The sequence below is a fragment of the Sapajus apella genome, unplaced genomic scaffold (assembly GCF_009761245.1).
Source record: "Sapajus apella isolate SASKATOON/1434 unplaced genomic scaffold, GSC_monkey_1.0 scaffold3, whole genome shotgun sequence".
NCBI lineage: Eukaryota > Metazoa > Chordata > Mammalia > Primates > Cebidae > Sapajus > Sapajus apella.
The window spans coordinates 8,816,374-8,832,524 of NW_022436943.1; the positions used below are offsets into that span (position 1 = coordinate 8,816,374).

Sequence of the window (16,151 nt, forward strand, 5' to 3'; positions counted from 1 at the left end):
TTATGTATGTGTTCACTTGAGACACTTCCCTGGAGCTTAAGGTGGTGTCTGAATTGTAAAAATGTGTCATTCAAATTGTAGCTAGCCAGAACTTTATGGTTCTAGGTTCCCCTGTGGTTTTCTTTGTATTAAAAGGTATGCTTGCTTTTGAAATATGGAAGGTGAAAATGGAGTTGATCTCCCTTTATATTGACCATAGTAAGCAAAGAGGAAATCTTTAAAGTGTTTTTATATATTTAGGATGTACAAGTAAAGATGCATTTCTTACATGCATAAATTGTGTGGTGGTAAAGTCTGGGCTTTTAGTTTACCCATTCACCCCAATAGTGATCATTATACACAAAAGATTATTTTCAACCCTCACCCTTTCTCCCCTCCCACTTTTTGGAGTCTATTATCCCGTTCCTTTTTTTTTTCTTTCAAACAGAGTTTCACTCTTGTCACCCAGGCTGGATTGTAATGGCGTCATCTTAGCTCACTGCAACCTCCGTCTCCCAGATTCAAGCAATTCTCCTGCTTCAGCTTTGTGAGTAGCTGGGATTATAGTTTTCCGCCACCACACCCAGCTACTTTTTATACTTTTAGTAGAGAAAGAGTTTCACCACGTTGACCAGACTGGTCTCGAGCTCCTGGCCTCAGGTGATCCACCTGCTTTAGCTTCCCAAAGTGCTGGGATTACAGGGCATGAGTCACCTTTCCTGGTCTATCCCATTCGTTATGTCTATGTGTACCCATTGTTTAGCTCCCGCTTGAAAGTGAGAACATACAGTATTTGACTTTCTCTTTCTGAGTTATTTCACTTAGGATAATAACCTCCAGTTGCATCGAGGTTGCTGCAAAATACATGATTTGATTCTTTTTTATGGCTGGATAGTACTATATATATATATATATATATATATATATATATATATATATATGTGTGTGTGTGTGTGTGTGTGTGTGTGTGTGTGTGTGTGTATGCCATTTTCTTTATCTGGTCCTCTGTTGATGGACACTTAGTTTGATTCATTATGTTGCTGTTGTGAATAGTGCTGTAATAAACATGAGTGTGGGTATCTTTTTGATAAGGAAATCTCCATTTAAATACGTATCTTCTCAATTTATGTGTAAATATAATTATATGTAAAAAAATTGCTAATATAAGTCACAGACTGTTGAGATTTGTCTTTGGGAGCCCTTACAGAGGCCTCAACTTTTAGTGAAACTGCTTTATGGGGTGGGTTCCATTTTGTCACGTGACACTCAGTGAATGCTTTATAAATAATCTGATCATTTATTTGGAGATTGTATTTTTATGGTACTCTAGTATGCTTTTGGATTTTTTCCCAAGGTGATTTCTAGGTCTTTTCCTTTCAATCAGCTGTTGTTTGTGAACCTTCTTCTTACTAAAATAACATTCATTATTTTGTTCAATAAACATTGATGCTAGGCACTGTTGTATGAATGGGATACAAAGGTGAATAAGGCACTTTTTCTACTCATGTGTGTTCATGGGCTTTCATGTGCCACAGCCTCTTTAGGTAACCCTGCCTCTTGAATCCCTTCTCTTCTCTTTTGGTTGTCTTGAATCTTCCTGCTTTTTACTCCTTCAATCCAAAGCTGAATCGCCTTGATAGAGTTCCAAATTTTAAAAAATTATAACTTTTGTATTTAGCCTGGCATGGTGGCTCACGTTTATAGTCCCAGCTACTTGGGATTCTGAGACAGGGTTTTGCCACGTTGGCTAGGCTAGTCTGGAACTCCTGGTCTCAAGTGATCCACCTGCCTCAGCATCCCAAAGAGCTGGGATTTCAGGCATGAGCCACTGTGCCCGGCCTGTCAATATATTTCAAAGTTCTGCCCTATTGTGAATCATGAATTTAAGAAATAGGTACTCAGTATTCTAATAGAGATCATTATTATACATACCCCTCTAGTCTTTTTACGCACAAAAACACATACACATCCATCTATCTAATTGTCTTAAAATAGTTATCTTAAAAAACAGGACCTTGTAAAACATACTGCTTTGTAACTTTCTCCCCATGTAGTTGTAATATATTTTAACGATCTTTCCAAGTACATATTACACATCATTATATTTCACTGTGGTTATATTAGAATTTGAATTGCCAAATGCCTCTTGTTGAATAGTTAGGCTGTTTCCAATTTCCTCATTATGAATGCCTTTGTACACTTGCTATTATTTATCTGCAGTAATTTTAAAAGAATGAAATTGGTGTATTCAAGGATATGTATAATTTAGAGGCAATTGATACATATTGCCTAATTGTCCTACAGAAAAACTATTATTTTAGAAAAGCATATTAAAGTTCCAATTTGTACTCTAATGCCATGTTATCATTAAAAAAGTGACATTTTGTTGGATGAAAAAGATGATCTTGTTTTAATTAAAAAAAAATACTAGTGAGGTTAAACTTTCCCTCCAGTTCCATCCAGGTTGCTGCAAAATACATGATTTCATTCTTTTTTATGACTGGGTAGTATTCCATGGTATATATATATATATGCCATTTTCTTTATCTAGTCCTTTGTTGATGGATACTTGGATTCCTTATGTTTGTTGCCTTATGTTGTAAAAGAGTACAAACAGAAAATATGCAAAATAAATATTAATGATTAATTTAATGATATAAATATTGATGATGTTTATTTTGTACATTTTCTGTTTGTACTCTTTTACAATTTTTGTTCTGTTAGGCTGTTGAACTTTTTGACTTGATAGAGCTATTTCATTTTTTAGAGACAGGGTCTCACTCTGTCTGTTGACTAGTAGTTGCTTGGGAATTACTGAATTATTGAATTACTTTTTCTCACTACTGTAAGAAATTCTTGTATGCTAAATTCTTAGATAAATGTATATCCATTTCTGAACTTAGTATTTTTTTTTTTCTGCTACCTTGGCCATCTATTCATGTACTAGCAGCTCACTGTTCAAATTATTATAGTTTTGTCATACTTTTTTTTTTTTTTTTCTGAGATGGGAATCTCTCTCTGCTGCCCAGGCTGGAGTGCAGTGGTGGAATCTTGGCTCGCTGCAACCTCTACCTCCCAGGTTCAAAAGATTCTTATTCCTCAGCCTCCCAAGTAGCTGGGATTACAGGCATGAGCCCCTGAGCCTGGCTAATTATTTTGTATTTTTAGTAGAAATGGGGTATCATTCTGTTGGCCAGGCTGTTCTGGAACTCCTGGGCTCCAATGATCCACCCGCCTCAGTCTCCCAAAGTGCTGGGATTACAGGTGTAAGCCACTGCGCTCAGCCTTGTCATGCATTTAAATAAACATTGGGCTGCTTGGCACTGTAGTTTATGCCTGTAATCCCAACATTTTGGGAGGCCAAGGCAGGAGGATTGCTTGAGATCAGGAGTTCAAGAGCAGCCTGGGCAACATAATGAGACTCAACCTCTACAAAAAAAAGTTTAAATTAGCCTGGTATGGTGGTACATGCCTGTAGTCCCAGTTACTCCAGAGGCTAAGGAAACAGGGTCGCTTGAGCCCATGAGGTCAAGGCTATAGTGAGCTGTGTTCATGTTCACACCACTATACTCCTGCCCAAGCAATAGAGCAAGACCTGTCTCAAACAAATAAACACACATGCATACATACATACATACATACATACATTAGATTAAATCTTGTCACACTTTCAAAGTTTTTCCTGGCTATTTTTATTTTTATTTCAGAATAACTTTTAAAAAATATGTAAAATTCTAGAAAAAATTCTATTGGTATTTTGTTTGTAATGATGTTGAGTATATACACAATAGGGGTTGAATGGACACCTGACAATGTTAACTTTTTTAGATGGTTTAGTACAAAAAACTAAGGACCTACTGTGTGTAAGATGTTTAGACACTGGAGATACAGCATTAAAAAGATAAGGACCACCATCCTTTATCTCGACAAACTTTTATAATTGCGAAGGATTAAAAGTAAATTTTTTCAGATTCACATTTTAGAATTATTGCACCGAAAGCAATGAAGAGAGGATTTGAGCAGAGACGTACTGGAAGGAGAGAAAACAGTCAGAGGCTGCATACGTTCTGAAGGCCAGGTCAGAAGTGAACTGGGGGTGGATCTCAAAGGTTATTTAGAAGTGAAGTTGACAGGATATTAGGATGCATTGTGGCCAGAGAGAAGTCTAAGGATGATTGTGGTATTTTGGCTTGGTCAGCTCAGTGGAAAATATTGCCATGCTCAGAGATTGAAATACAGGAGGAGCCACGCATTTCCAAAGGGCTATGTTAGGTTTGGTTCTACATGTAGCTATTAATGGGATATCCAGCCAGAAATGTTAAGAAAGCAGTGAGACCACTTGGTCTGGCCCTCAGGAAAGTATTCTTCCTTGGAGATACAGACACCTGGCAGAATTTGTTGCATGAGATGGGAAGGCCTGTGTCAGAGGCCAGACTGGTTGAAGCCAGTTCAGAAGATGAAGAGGTAAGGAAGTGTCAGGGTCCAAGAGAATTCAAAGGGTGCCCAGAGGACAGGTAAGGTAAAGACTGAAAGATATCTTTTGGGTTAACCACGAAAGAGTCGGTCTTTTTGCTGGGGTGGTTTAGGTGGAACAGTGGTGATAGAAGCCCCATTGCAGTGGGAATGAGGTTGAAATATGAGAAAGTGATTTCATTATTATCATCAATTATGTTATTTCTATCACTGAAGAAACTTTGGAATTCCTTCTAAAGAGAATAAGGAGGCTAGGTGTAGTGGCTCACGCCTATAATCCCAGCACTTTGGGAGGCCGAGGCGGGTGGATCACAAAGCCAAGAGAGAGAGAGCATCCTGGTCAACATGGTGAAACCCTGTCTCTACTAAAAATACAAAAAAATTAGAGCTGGGCATGGTGGTGCATACCTGTAGTCCCAGCCACTCGGGAGGCTGAGGCAGGAGAATTGCTTGAACCTGGGAGGCAGAGGTTGCAGTGAGCCAAGATCGTGCCACTGCCCTCCAGCCTGGGTAACAAGCAAAATTCCATCTCAAAAAAAAAAAAAAAAAGAGAATAAGGAGCCCAGTTGTTTTGCTGTACCTTCAAATCTATGTTTTTTAGATAGAAAATTTCTTATTTATCCACTGTTTACTCATACTAAGTACTTGGCAATGTGATAAGTTCTGGGACTGAGTTGATATGATAGGAATTGATATGCCCCCATGTCCTTGCAGGACTTGACTCTCTGGCAGGAGATGTTAGACAAATAACTATACAATTATATATAGCAGTTGTGGTAAGCTCTATAAAGACAGATTAGATGGTACAATATTGCTTATAATACAGTGGATAGGATAGAGGAGAGATCAAGGACGCCTTCCTTGAGTAAGTGAATTTGATCTGAGATGGATTTTCTAGGAAGAGGGAAAGGCCCTGAGGTGAAATGAAGTTTGCAGCTGATTAAACCAATGAGGCATGAGATGAGATCAGAGAGGCCCAGACTAAATCTGTCTAGGTTGTTGGTCATTTGAAGGGTTTTGGATTTTGTTCTAAGAGTTACGATAAACCACTGTAACACTTTTAAATAAGGGGATGACTCGATTGGATCATTAGAATGTAAAGTTCTTGAGTGTAGTGATTTTTTTAAATTTTTGTTCACTGACCTGTCCGTAGTGTCTAACAGTACCTAGTGCATTGTATGTAGCTCAATAAATAATTTCGAATGAATGCTTTTTTTAAAAAATGAGTGAAACATTTGGTTATACAAGAAGTCTTCATCTGTTCTTTCATGAAAACATTGCAGTGTGGGGCGAAAGGTTATGAAGTCCAAGTGGAAGATGGTGGTGACTTGTATGCTGGTGGTGGCAGTGGAAATGGAGAAGCACATGGAAATGGAGGAGATAGAATAATTTGATAGTGGCAAGTGTGGGAGAGGAAGTTATTTGGGATATTTTATACATGAACAGCACAGTATCGTTGACAAAATTGAACTTATTCTGCCCTTTTTCCAAATACCTCTTCCTGCTGGATTTTGGCTCTGGTTTTTGACATCACCATGCACTTCTCAGTTTCTGCTTATTCAAGGGCATCTTACTTGTTACTGAGCTCTGTGAACTTGAGCAATACTTACAGATATCTCCTGAATTTTCCCCCTTTCTCCATTCTTACAGCCATTTCCATACTGGATTCCTGTTTTATATCTTGCCTAGACTGTTGCTATCCAGTACTCCTGGCCTGTTACCACTTTTATCCTATTCATGCTCTGCTCCAGATGTACTCACACTATAGAAATGAGCATGCCATTTGGCTACCTAAAATCTTAGTGCTTTTTTATTGCCTATAATGTAAAGCCTAAACTAACAGTACTTTTTCTTCCTAGAGTACATTCAGTTAAATTCCAGAAGTATTCATTTATACTCCTGCTGTTTGCTTGTCCATGATTTAACCACAGGTACATACTCTGGGCACCTTCCTGATAGTCTGTCTTGATTTCCTAACTACTGTCGTTAACTGACTCTACTGGGTGTCTGTGCTACTATTTTTCTGTAGCAGCTCTCTGAGCCTTCTCTATAACCTTCTTTAACCTTGGCAGATAAGACAAATGTTGTTAGAATAATAATTGTCAGTTCTTCAAGATGATAAAAAGTTTGGATCACTAATAACTTATTTTTGTTTTTTTTTTTTTTGTTTTTTTGTTTTTTTGTTTTTTTTATTTTTTACTTTCCAGAATGAACTACAGTTTGGCATCAGGGTGTTAAGATACATTCTTGTGTTCAGTTTTGGGGCCCTTGTGATAACATGCATCTTTCTCTTCTCTTTGGATAAGCAGGAATGACTTCTGTTATTTTGGCAATTTAGTTTTTCTTCCTAAGTATTGTTATCTTTAAGTAGACATTTGCTATTTGTCTGTGCCAGGGACTTTAAACTTTTCTTAAGGACCCTTATTTTTAAATGAGATCTTAAAATACCAGAGTGTAAGTCAGATTAACCCAGAACTACCCTATTTTAAGTGAAGTAGTTAGATCCCAGGCTGCTGCTTGATACCCACTTGGTACCTTACGCACCTCCAGGAAGTGGTGATTGGAACAAGAAACAGCAGTCACTGGAATAAAGGTGATAACAGCTGTGGAAGGGATGACGTTTCTGTGAAGGACTTAGACGTACAAGTAATGCCTGGTGTCCACCAGTATTCCTATGACAGCAATTCTTTCCTTACTTCATGAAATGAGTATGATTTTTCTATCCAGAACCATTATTTGGGTACTTGTACCTGTTAATTTTTGTTGTCTGTTTTTTTGTTTGGTTTTTCTTTTTTTTTTTTTTTCTTTAGAGAGAGATAGGGCCTCACTCTGTCACCTGTCACCCAGGGCAAAGGTGCGGTGGCACAGTTGTAGCTCACTACAGCCTTGAACTCCTGGGCTCAAGTGATCCTTTTGAGTAGCTGAAATTACAGGCACATGCCACCATACCCAGCAAACTATTTCTTAAATTTTTACAATTTCATTTTAAAAATTTTATCTATTTATTTGTTTTCAGACTAGGTTATAAGACTGGCTAATTTTTGTATTTTTTGTAGAGACAAGATTTTGCCGTGTTGCCCAGGCTGGTCTCAAACTCCTGGGTCAAGCAATCCACCTGCCTCGGCTTCCCAAAGTGCTGGGATTATAGGTGTGAGCCACCATGCCTGGACCTAATTTTTTTTTTTTTTTTTTTTTTTTTTTTGTAGAGAAAGGGACTTACTATGTTGCCCAGGCTGGTCTCTAGCTCTTAGTCTCAAGTGATTGTCCCACCTTGGCTTCCCTAAGTGCTGGGATCACAGGTGTGAGCCACCATGCTGGCTTATTTGTTAATGTTTACAGTGCTTTCTGTTTTCTTGGTGGTTTACAGGTCATTTCTTTCTAAAAATGAGCAAATTGGTTTAGACTAGGTCCTGCTTCTGCTTCTCAGTATTTTACCTCCATTTGAATGGGTATATGCCTTCACCATGTATCCTATTTGCCTTATTCTCTTTTGCCACACTTTAGGTAACTAAAGAATTATTAACATGTCTCTAGCTGTTTTGGCAGAAACTAACCTTTCTTCCTTCCTCCCTCCCTTCCTCTCCCCTCCCTTCCTCCCTCCCTTCCTACCTTCCTCCCTCCCTCCCTCCCTCCTTTCCTCCTCTCCACTTATTCCATCCATCCATCCATTCATCCATCCATCCATCCATCCACCCACCCACCCACCTATCCATCCATCATCCATCCATCCATCCATCCATACATACATACAATGCCTAGTATTTCAGGTACTTTTCTAAATGCTACAGAAGGTGGAGCTAACAAAACAGAAAAATCTCTATTTATGAAGCTGACATTCTGGATGGGGAGACATTCAAAGATAAGATAAATGTGCCTTGCATAGCTAGCTGAATTAAGTGCTGTAGAGGAAGGGAAGGGGAATTCATGTTGTCCCGGTATGGAAATGAGCCAAACATTTTTTTGAAATTAGTTTTTCAGAAACAGTGATAGATTGGCATAGATTTATCTTATTCTCTTGCCTGGCTTCTCTCTTAATCCAAGTTCACACCCATTAAAGACATAGGGTTGTGCTTCAGTCTGTCGTCTCTGATTCTGGACCAACTGCTGATTGGCTTATCCCAGGACTGAGCCCATGTTCTTGTCCTCACTGGCATGGTCACCTTGACGTTTACTGATCACTTGGACTGAGAATGCCTGGTGACTCACTTCTTCAGAGCTCGTAGCTTACATATCTTTGGGATTCAAACTTTTGTTTTTCCTATCTCAACATCAAATGCAGAAATCTAGCATATAAAGCAGGTGAAAAGATGTGAATGGCATGCAAGGTGTTTAGGATGAGGCCCCAGGTGGTCCTGCTCCCACCCCTTCCGGCTGCCTTGTCATCTCCATGGACTCCTTCCCCAGAGCTATTATTTCTAGGATAACATTTCAGAGTCATTATTCCAGGATGGCATTGTCCTTTTGTGATGACAGAAGTGTTTTATAACTGAGCTTTCTAACATAGTACCATCAGGCACATGTAATGAATATGCAGCTAGTGTGACTGAGAAACTAAATTTTAAATTTTATTTAATCTTAATTAAAATTTAAATAGTCACATGTGGCTAGTGGCTACTTTATTGGAAGATTCAGTTTTAATGTAATGTTAGCTCCAGATTTAACATTTACTAAGTGCAGTTCATATCCCAGTTTTCCAGATCATTAATAAAATGACAATAGTTTTAGATGATAATGGACTCTAAGAAGGCTGGATTAAGACCTGACTTATAACCTTGGGCAAATTTTTCAATCCCTCTGGGCCTCAGTTCCTTTTTTTATAAAGTGAGCAAATTTATAGTACCTTTTCATAAGAGATTTAAAGTGAGATAAAGCATGTCCCACATTCGGCACAATGCCTAACCCTGATTTTAGGTGATTTATCCTAATAAGAGTTTTTGTTGTTGTTGTTGTTTATTGGTGTTTACTGGTTTATTTGGCGTGTAAAAGATAAAATTTGCCCATTATAGAATGGAGGAAAACAACAAGAAGAAAATAAAAATAATCGGTAATCCTGCCATCCATAGGCAAAGTGACAGAAAACTTGTAGAATGTGCAAAAAAGTATGTTTTTGGTTTACAATATGCTTTTCTCTTTGTTTTGAATGTGTGCATATATGACTACACTGACACTACTGGTGTAAAACAGTTTTTAGAGACTATAGATCATATGTGTATAAATTGCCTTATAAGCCCTTTTTTTTAAATATATACTAAAAAGCCTTAGGAAATATGTTGTGATTACTAAGAAGTATTAGAAAACTGATGAATTGAATAATTTGTAGTATTTTTCTAGATTTATCTTTAGCGATTAATTTTTCTAGAATGTAAAAATTATTTTGGAATTCTTTTTGGATGATGGGAGGAAAAAAGAGGATACATATATGATTTCATCTTGAGTTAAAGCTGTGTGTCAGACACTGTGCTAAGTGCTGAGACTATAAAAACAAATAAAATGTCATCATTGCTCTTAAGTAAATTGTGGCCTAAGTACTGTGTGGTCAGTGCTGCAAGAGGGATCTAGACATGTAATATGAGAACCTGGGACAAACCCAGCCAGCTGGGGATAGAAAGGTTGTCGGCAAAGGTTTCTAGTTGAAGTGACACCTGAAGGGAATTTTAAAGGAATAATGGACTTAATCAGGCAGTGGTGAGGTAAAGAGTATTCAAAGAAAGGGATGCAGTGAGTATGAAAGCTGGAGTGACCGGGGGCATTTGGAGAACTGCAGCTATCTAGTATGGAGGTCAGAGGTGGGGACGGGTTGGATGACAGAAATGAAGATGTGTCTGGAGCATTCGCAGGAGCCAGATGGGTCACAAAGGTCTTTCTATGTCCTGTTAAGGAACACAGACTTTATCCTCTAAAGTTATAAGAGATATTTGAAGATTACAAGAGGAGAGAGTCAGGATCTCTGGTCACACCATTGGCATACATAGAAAAATAACTGGATATGGTTTGGAGAATGCATCAGAGATGGTTGGAAGCTCATTCGGTCATTCAGTGACTTGTTGAATAGGTCAGGCAAGAGATGGTAGATGATTCAGGTTGTAGAAATGAGTAGCCCTCTGGAAGTTTGGGTCTAGAATTTGGAAGGATGTTGACTAGAGTTATTTTCATACTGGCCACGGAGTGAATAAAGTCATCCTTTCCAGAGTGCTTACCATGTGTCAGGCATTTGATCAAGAATGCAATACACATTATCTGAGTTTATTCCCACAATACAAGGGTTATAAAACATGGCCAATTTTACATAGGGGATGACAAATTCTAGTCCTGTTTCTGAAGCCCAATGATAACACAAATGAAACCACTAAGGAAGAATATAAAGATTTGAAAAGGGCCGAAGAAGGAACTTTAGGGGAAAATGTCAGTAGTTGTCACAGAGCAGGAAAGAGAGGAGCCCTTAAGAGACAGAAGAGGAAGTGAGGAAGGCCAGAAAAAGACAGTATTAGACTCATGGAATTGTGGGGATGCAAATAGTTCAAGGAGAGAGTGATGAAGTGTCAGATGTTACAGAGATGCCAGGTGACAGATAAAGTAGTGTACATGTTTCTTGGACTAATAATAAAGTGACAATTGAGAAGAGTTTCAGTGGAGTTTAGGAGGATAACTTGATGCTACATGCCAGGGTAGCTTTTTTTTTTTTTTTTTTTTTGAGATGGGGTCCCACTCTGTTACATGGGCTGGAGTGCAGTAGCAGGATCTTGGCTCACTGTAGCCTCCGCCTCCCAGGCCCAAGAGATTTTCCTGCATCAGGCTCCTGAATAGCAGGAGCTATAGACATGTGCCACCACACCTGGCTAATTTTTGTATTTTTTGTAGAGACAGGGCTTCGCCATGTTAGCCAGGCTTGTCTTGAACTCCTATACCCAATTGATCCACCCACCTCAACCTCCCCAAATGCTGAAATTACAGGCATGAGCTACCACATTTCACCTTACATCCCAGGGTTAATTATCAGCATTCCTTGGTTTAGGTGAAAATCAACTCCATCTAGGTTTTAGGTAAAGAAGGGATTGATTGACTAGGAATCTGTAGAAGGTTTGGAAGACCCAAATTGTAGGAACTGTACAGATATGACAAGTCCCTAGTATTCAGTAAAAAGAGGGACTTTATTTACCACTGCCATGACAATCTCATTACTTCTCTTTGCTTCTTTCTGCTTATTAGTTGTGGGCTTTTGTACTGCAGTTCTGCTTTCTAGATGTGGAGGGCAGTGGATGGCACAGTTATCTACCTCTGGAGAGGGACTGTTTTCCTTACTCAACTCTAAATATAAAGATCTTGGAGAAGGACTGATATTGCCTGTCTTGGGCTAGGTGCTATGCCTAGGCCTGTTGGTGTCTTGGGTGCAAGTTCATGAAAGAACATGGTAATTCCCAATGTAGTTACAAGATTAGAGGGAATGGCGGTTTCTAGCACAGGGAGAGAAATGTTTAGGCATATAGTGTCATAGATTTCTGATCTTACTGCATGGAAAATGGGGTGGGAAATGAGGAACCAGAGAAAGTGATTATAGTTTCTCTTTTAAGATCCTGGGCTATGAAAGAAAATCCTAGTGATTGTCTTGGTGGCAACTAAAAAGGGAGAATTGGGCTTTAGGATTGTTTTTGTAACTAAATCATTGATGAGGATTTAGTAATGAGGATTGAAAATGTGTTTGAAAAGAGGAGGTGGACATTAATTTTAATGTTTATGGGAGAAAAATTGATATTCAGACATTTTTGTGGACATGGAAATTTATGTGAACAGAAGGCTAGTTATAATCACTACTTTCAAATTAATTGTATTTGTGGTCACTTTATTATCAAATATATGTTTTCAGGGTAGTAATCTTTATGCTTGTAATGATCATAAGTTGTATCTATAGAAAGAAACCAGTGAATATTAGCATTCGCAAAAGATCTTTAGGAAGCATGCAAATCCAACATGCTTAATTTATAGATAAGAAAAGTGGAATTCAAAAAAGTGAAGGGAAGTAATCACTTATAGATACAACAGTGCCTATTAGAAGAGAAGGGACTATTTGCTCCCTGGGTCCCTGTTTAGAAAGTGAGAATGTCTTTCTCACAACCTCTTCAGTAGACCTCCATTCATGGCCCATTGTCCAGAATTGAATCACAACACTCACCTCTGAAGCCTGCTACTAAAAAAAGAAACTGTGATAATCTGACTAATGTAAAACAAGGAGGATTGCCCTCAACAGTTGTGGGAAGAGGGTGAGTGCCCAAACAAAGTCAGGGCTCTACAGCAAGGAAGAAAGCAACGAGGGTTGTTGAGTAAGAATAGTATCTGCAACATGGACTAAGCTCAATAGCTTGCATTTTATTCTATGGACAATAGGACTCTCCCAAAGGTTTTAGATCAGAGAATAAATAAGATCCTATTTGTTTCAGCAAAAAATGCTATTCATAAAATATCTATAGTCTTAGTCTGTTTGTGCTACTACAATATCAGCACTTTAGAGTGGGTAGTTTAAACAAGAGAAATTTATTTCTCATACATCTGGAGGCTGGGAAATGCAAAATCAAGGTACTGACAGGTTGAGTGTCTGGTGAGGGACTGGTCTCTACTTTCAAGATGGCAGCTTCTTGCCAGAATTCTGCCTCTTCACATGTCAGAAAAGATGGAAGGGCAAAAGTGGCCTCCCTTGTTCTCTCCAGCCCTTTTATAAGGGACCAGTCCCATCCATGATGGAAAGCCCTAATGGCCTGATTGCCTCCCAAAGGCGCCACTTCTTAATACTATCACATTCGTGATTAAGTTTCAACACATGGATTTTGGGCAACATTCAGATCACAGCACCTATGATAAGACATGAGGTGACAAGTCATCTATATAAGTTAGTTGCAAAGTTGAACCAAATTTCAGGTCTCCAGTAGCTCCTCATGTTACCTGTGTTCTATCCTCTCTCTTTGTATACTGTTGATGGTGTATATTTGTCTTTTACCATGAAATTTGTTATCATTGAACTGGCAATGATATAAGGAATGGATTTCTAATAGTTAGAAATGTAACTATTCTTTTAATATTTATTTATTAAGTATCCTCAGAAGGAATTTTAAAAAAATATTGCCTACATTGGTTGGAATGTTTGGGTGTATAATGTATTCATGTGACCATCATACAGGGGGGCCATGATAAATGCTAAAAGAAAGACAGAGGTAATGTGATATGGCTAATTACCTGGGGCAGTTGAGGAAAGCTGAAAGAGGATGTGTGATCTATAGTGAGCAGTGAAGAATGTGCAGGATGGGACAGGTCATTCTAGAGGAGGGCAGCAGCATGAGAAAGAAAGGCAGAAAAGCCAGGGAATCCCAAGGTAGCCTGTATTGATAGAACCTAGGCTTGAGGGAAAAGCCAGGAATGGATCATGGAGCGGAAGGCACAAGAGAATGAGGCTCACACCCGTTGGTACTTAGTATAAGTAGGCACAGTGCTAGAGTTTTAAACGTGCAATCTCATTTAATCTCACCACATTCCTATGAGGGATAGAGGATCATTTTTGCGTTTTTCCTATAAGGGACTGAGGCTCAGGAAAACTAACTTGTCTGAGAACTCACTACTAATTGTTGAGAGAGTCAACATTTGAAAACAGTCTGCCTTCACTCAGGAAGTTTTTCTCTTATGCCAAATAACCCCACTGTGTCATTTCATGATGCTTAGCGTGTTAGCATTTGACTCTCATTCTTGGGCATTGCGGATGGGTTCTGAGCAGGAATGGGCATTACCACAGTGATCATCAAGGAAGAGTAGAAGCTGGATGGAGGGCAGAAGCAACTAGCACCATCTTCCTGGTCCGTGGACATTCTCCTGCAACATCTGACACCCAGACATTGGAGTCACTACATAGCATCATTTTCAGAACTGTATTTGCCATCTTTTCCAGTGAAATAAAAATTAAAATTCTATACCAGGTTGATGCCTCTCTAGCTTCCTTCTTCTTTCCTATTTCCTGTTACAGGACTTCCATTTCACTTTAGCTTACCGTCTCCAGCACATACCGTCTAGCTTAGCCAACACTTGTTCAAATATGACTAACACAGAATAACTACTAATTGTCCAAGAAGTTTCCCCCAATCTGTAACATCTCTGAGACTTCTATGATAATTGACCTGATAAATTGATAGAAAAAGTTGTACCACCTACCAAACACTGGTCCTCTGTAGAATGGTATGTAAACAAGGAAAATGCAGAATACCTTTTTTTGTGTGTGTACTTTAGAAACACATCTGTTGCTATTTAAACTAACTAAGAGTAAAGTAAGTGCCATGGCAGATTATGCCATGCCTTTTCTTTTTATTAAAAAAAAAAAAAAAGGAAATGGAAAACATACTACTTCTAGAAGGCCCTGACATTGAACTGGATATTGAAATCATATAGGAAAAGTATTTATATATGCCACATTTTTTCCATGCATCAACCATCTTTGGTACATATGTGTTGGATATTTGCCATGTGAGAGAATGTTACCCAGAGGGAAGATGGTCTTGTTTAGAAGTAATGTGATCATTAAGGTAAAGGTAAAGTCAGCCCTTTTTGATTTTACTTACCTTTGCTACATGATCTGATGGAGAAGTTGATTCTTCTTTTTCTTTTGACTTTTGTGTCAGTCTTTGAATATACATCAGAATTCCCCTATTGCAACTAAAAAATAGAAATTACATATCAGGACAATATAATTTCCATAAATTTAAAAAATTATATAAGAAATATTATAACTTAATACTGGTGTTACCATGTCCTGTAATTTGAAATGGAGTGAAATGCTTCTATGGTTAAATTAGCTTGCTTGTGCTGTTTGCTATAAAAGTTTGAAGATATATATTTCAAGAATTTAGAAAAAATAATCCAAAACAAATGTGACAGGGCTCAGCATACTTGAAACACATTTTCTGAATTTATCTTAAATCTCTCTGCTCTAGAGATTGTTCATGTGCATGTGGATTAGGCCTGGCTGGTTATTTCACCATCCATCTCCATCCTGAATTGATTCCACTGAACAGCACAGAATGAGTTACATATGGTCCCACTTTGTCTCAGTTTGTAGGACCTCTGGGCTGGAACTCCATTTGATCAGAGTGAAGCTAACCATTGCAGAAATTTGGCTAATGTCAAAACCCTAAATATATGCACATATACATATATCCTGGCTAGAATGTTAATATTCCTATTAGAAGTAGTGGTGTCTTCTATGCATTGGTTCACTAGTTATTGTTGACATTTCAAGAATTAAAAAAAATTAGCTATGGATGATGATATTAATGTTCTGGTTGGGAATCATGTTACAAATGTGGACCAAGACAATATTCAGATGTTTTCAAATCAAAATTATGAATATACCAAAAACTTTCTAAAATTGGGAAAGAAGAAGATGGGAATACAAAGATTATCTTAAATACAAACTTAAATCTTAAAATTGAGGAGGAAACCTATCGTCAAGTTTATAGTTCCTTTTTTTTTAGTGTGGTCTATTTGAAATAGAAAAACAGGCTTCAAATATGTTTAATGTTTAGATATTGTTCCTTAACTCTATAAACTTGAGTTAGGTAGGGGCCCGTACATGTTAAGGTCCATCTTGTAGTCACTAAGGGTCAAGGAAGCTGTTGAGGGAAACTGACTCCCCAATCAAGCTCTTTTGTCTTTTTCCTCCTCTTCTTTTT

General features: G+C 38.2%; 1 protein-coding gene and 1 long non-coding RNA gene across 2 annotated transcripts in view; both read left to right on the top strand.

Annotated features, from left to right (window-relative positions):
* RUNX1T1 (RUNX1 partner transcriptional co-repressor 1) overlaps window positions 1-16,151 on the top strand; it is a 108,282-nt gene that overhangs the window by 65,598 nt on the left and 26,533 nt on the right. The window lies entirely within an intron of this gene.
* On the top strand, window positions 3,555-5,576 carry LOC116530897. The gene is made up of 2 exons (XR_004260169.1): window positions 3,555-4,709; window positions 5,014-5,576. It is a non-coding gene; the product is annotated as an uncharacterized LOC116530897 (long non-coding RNA).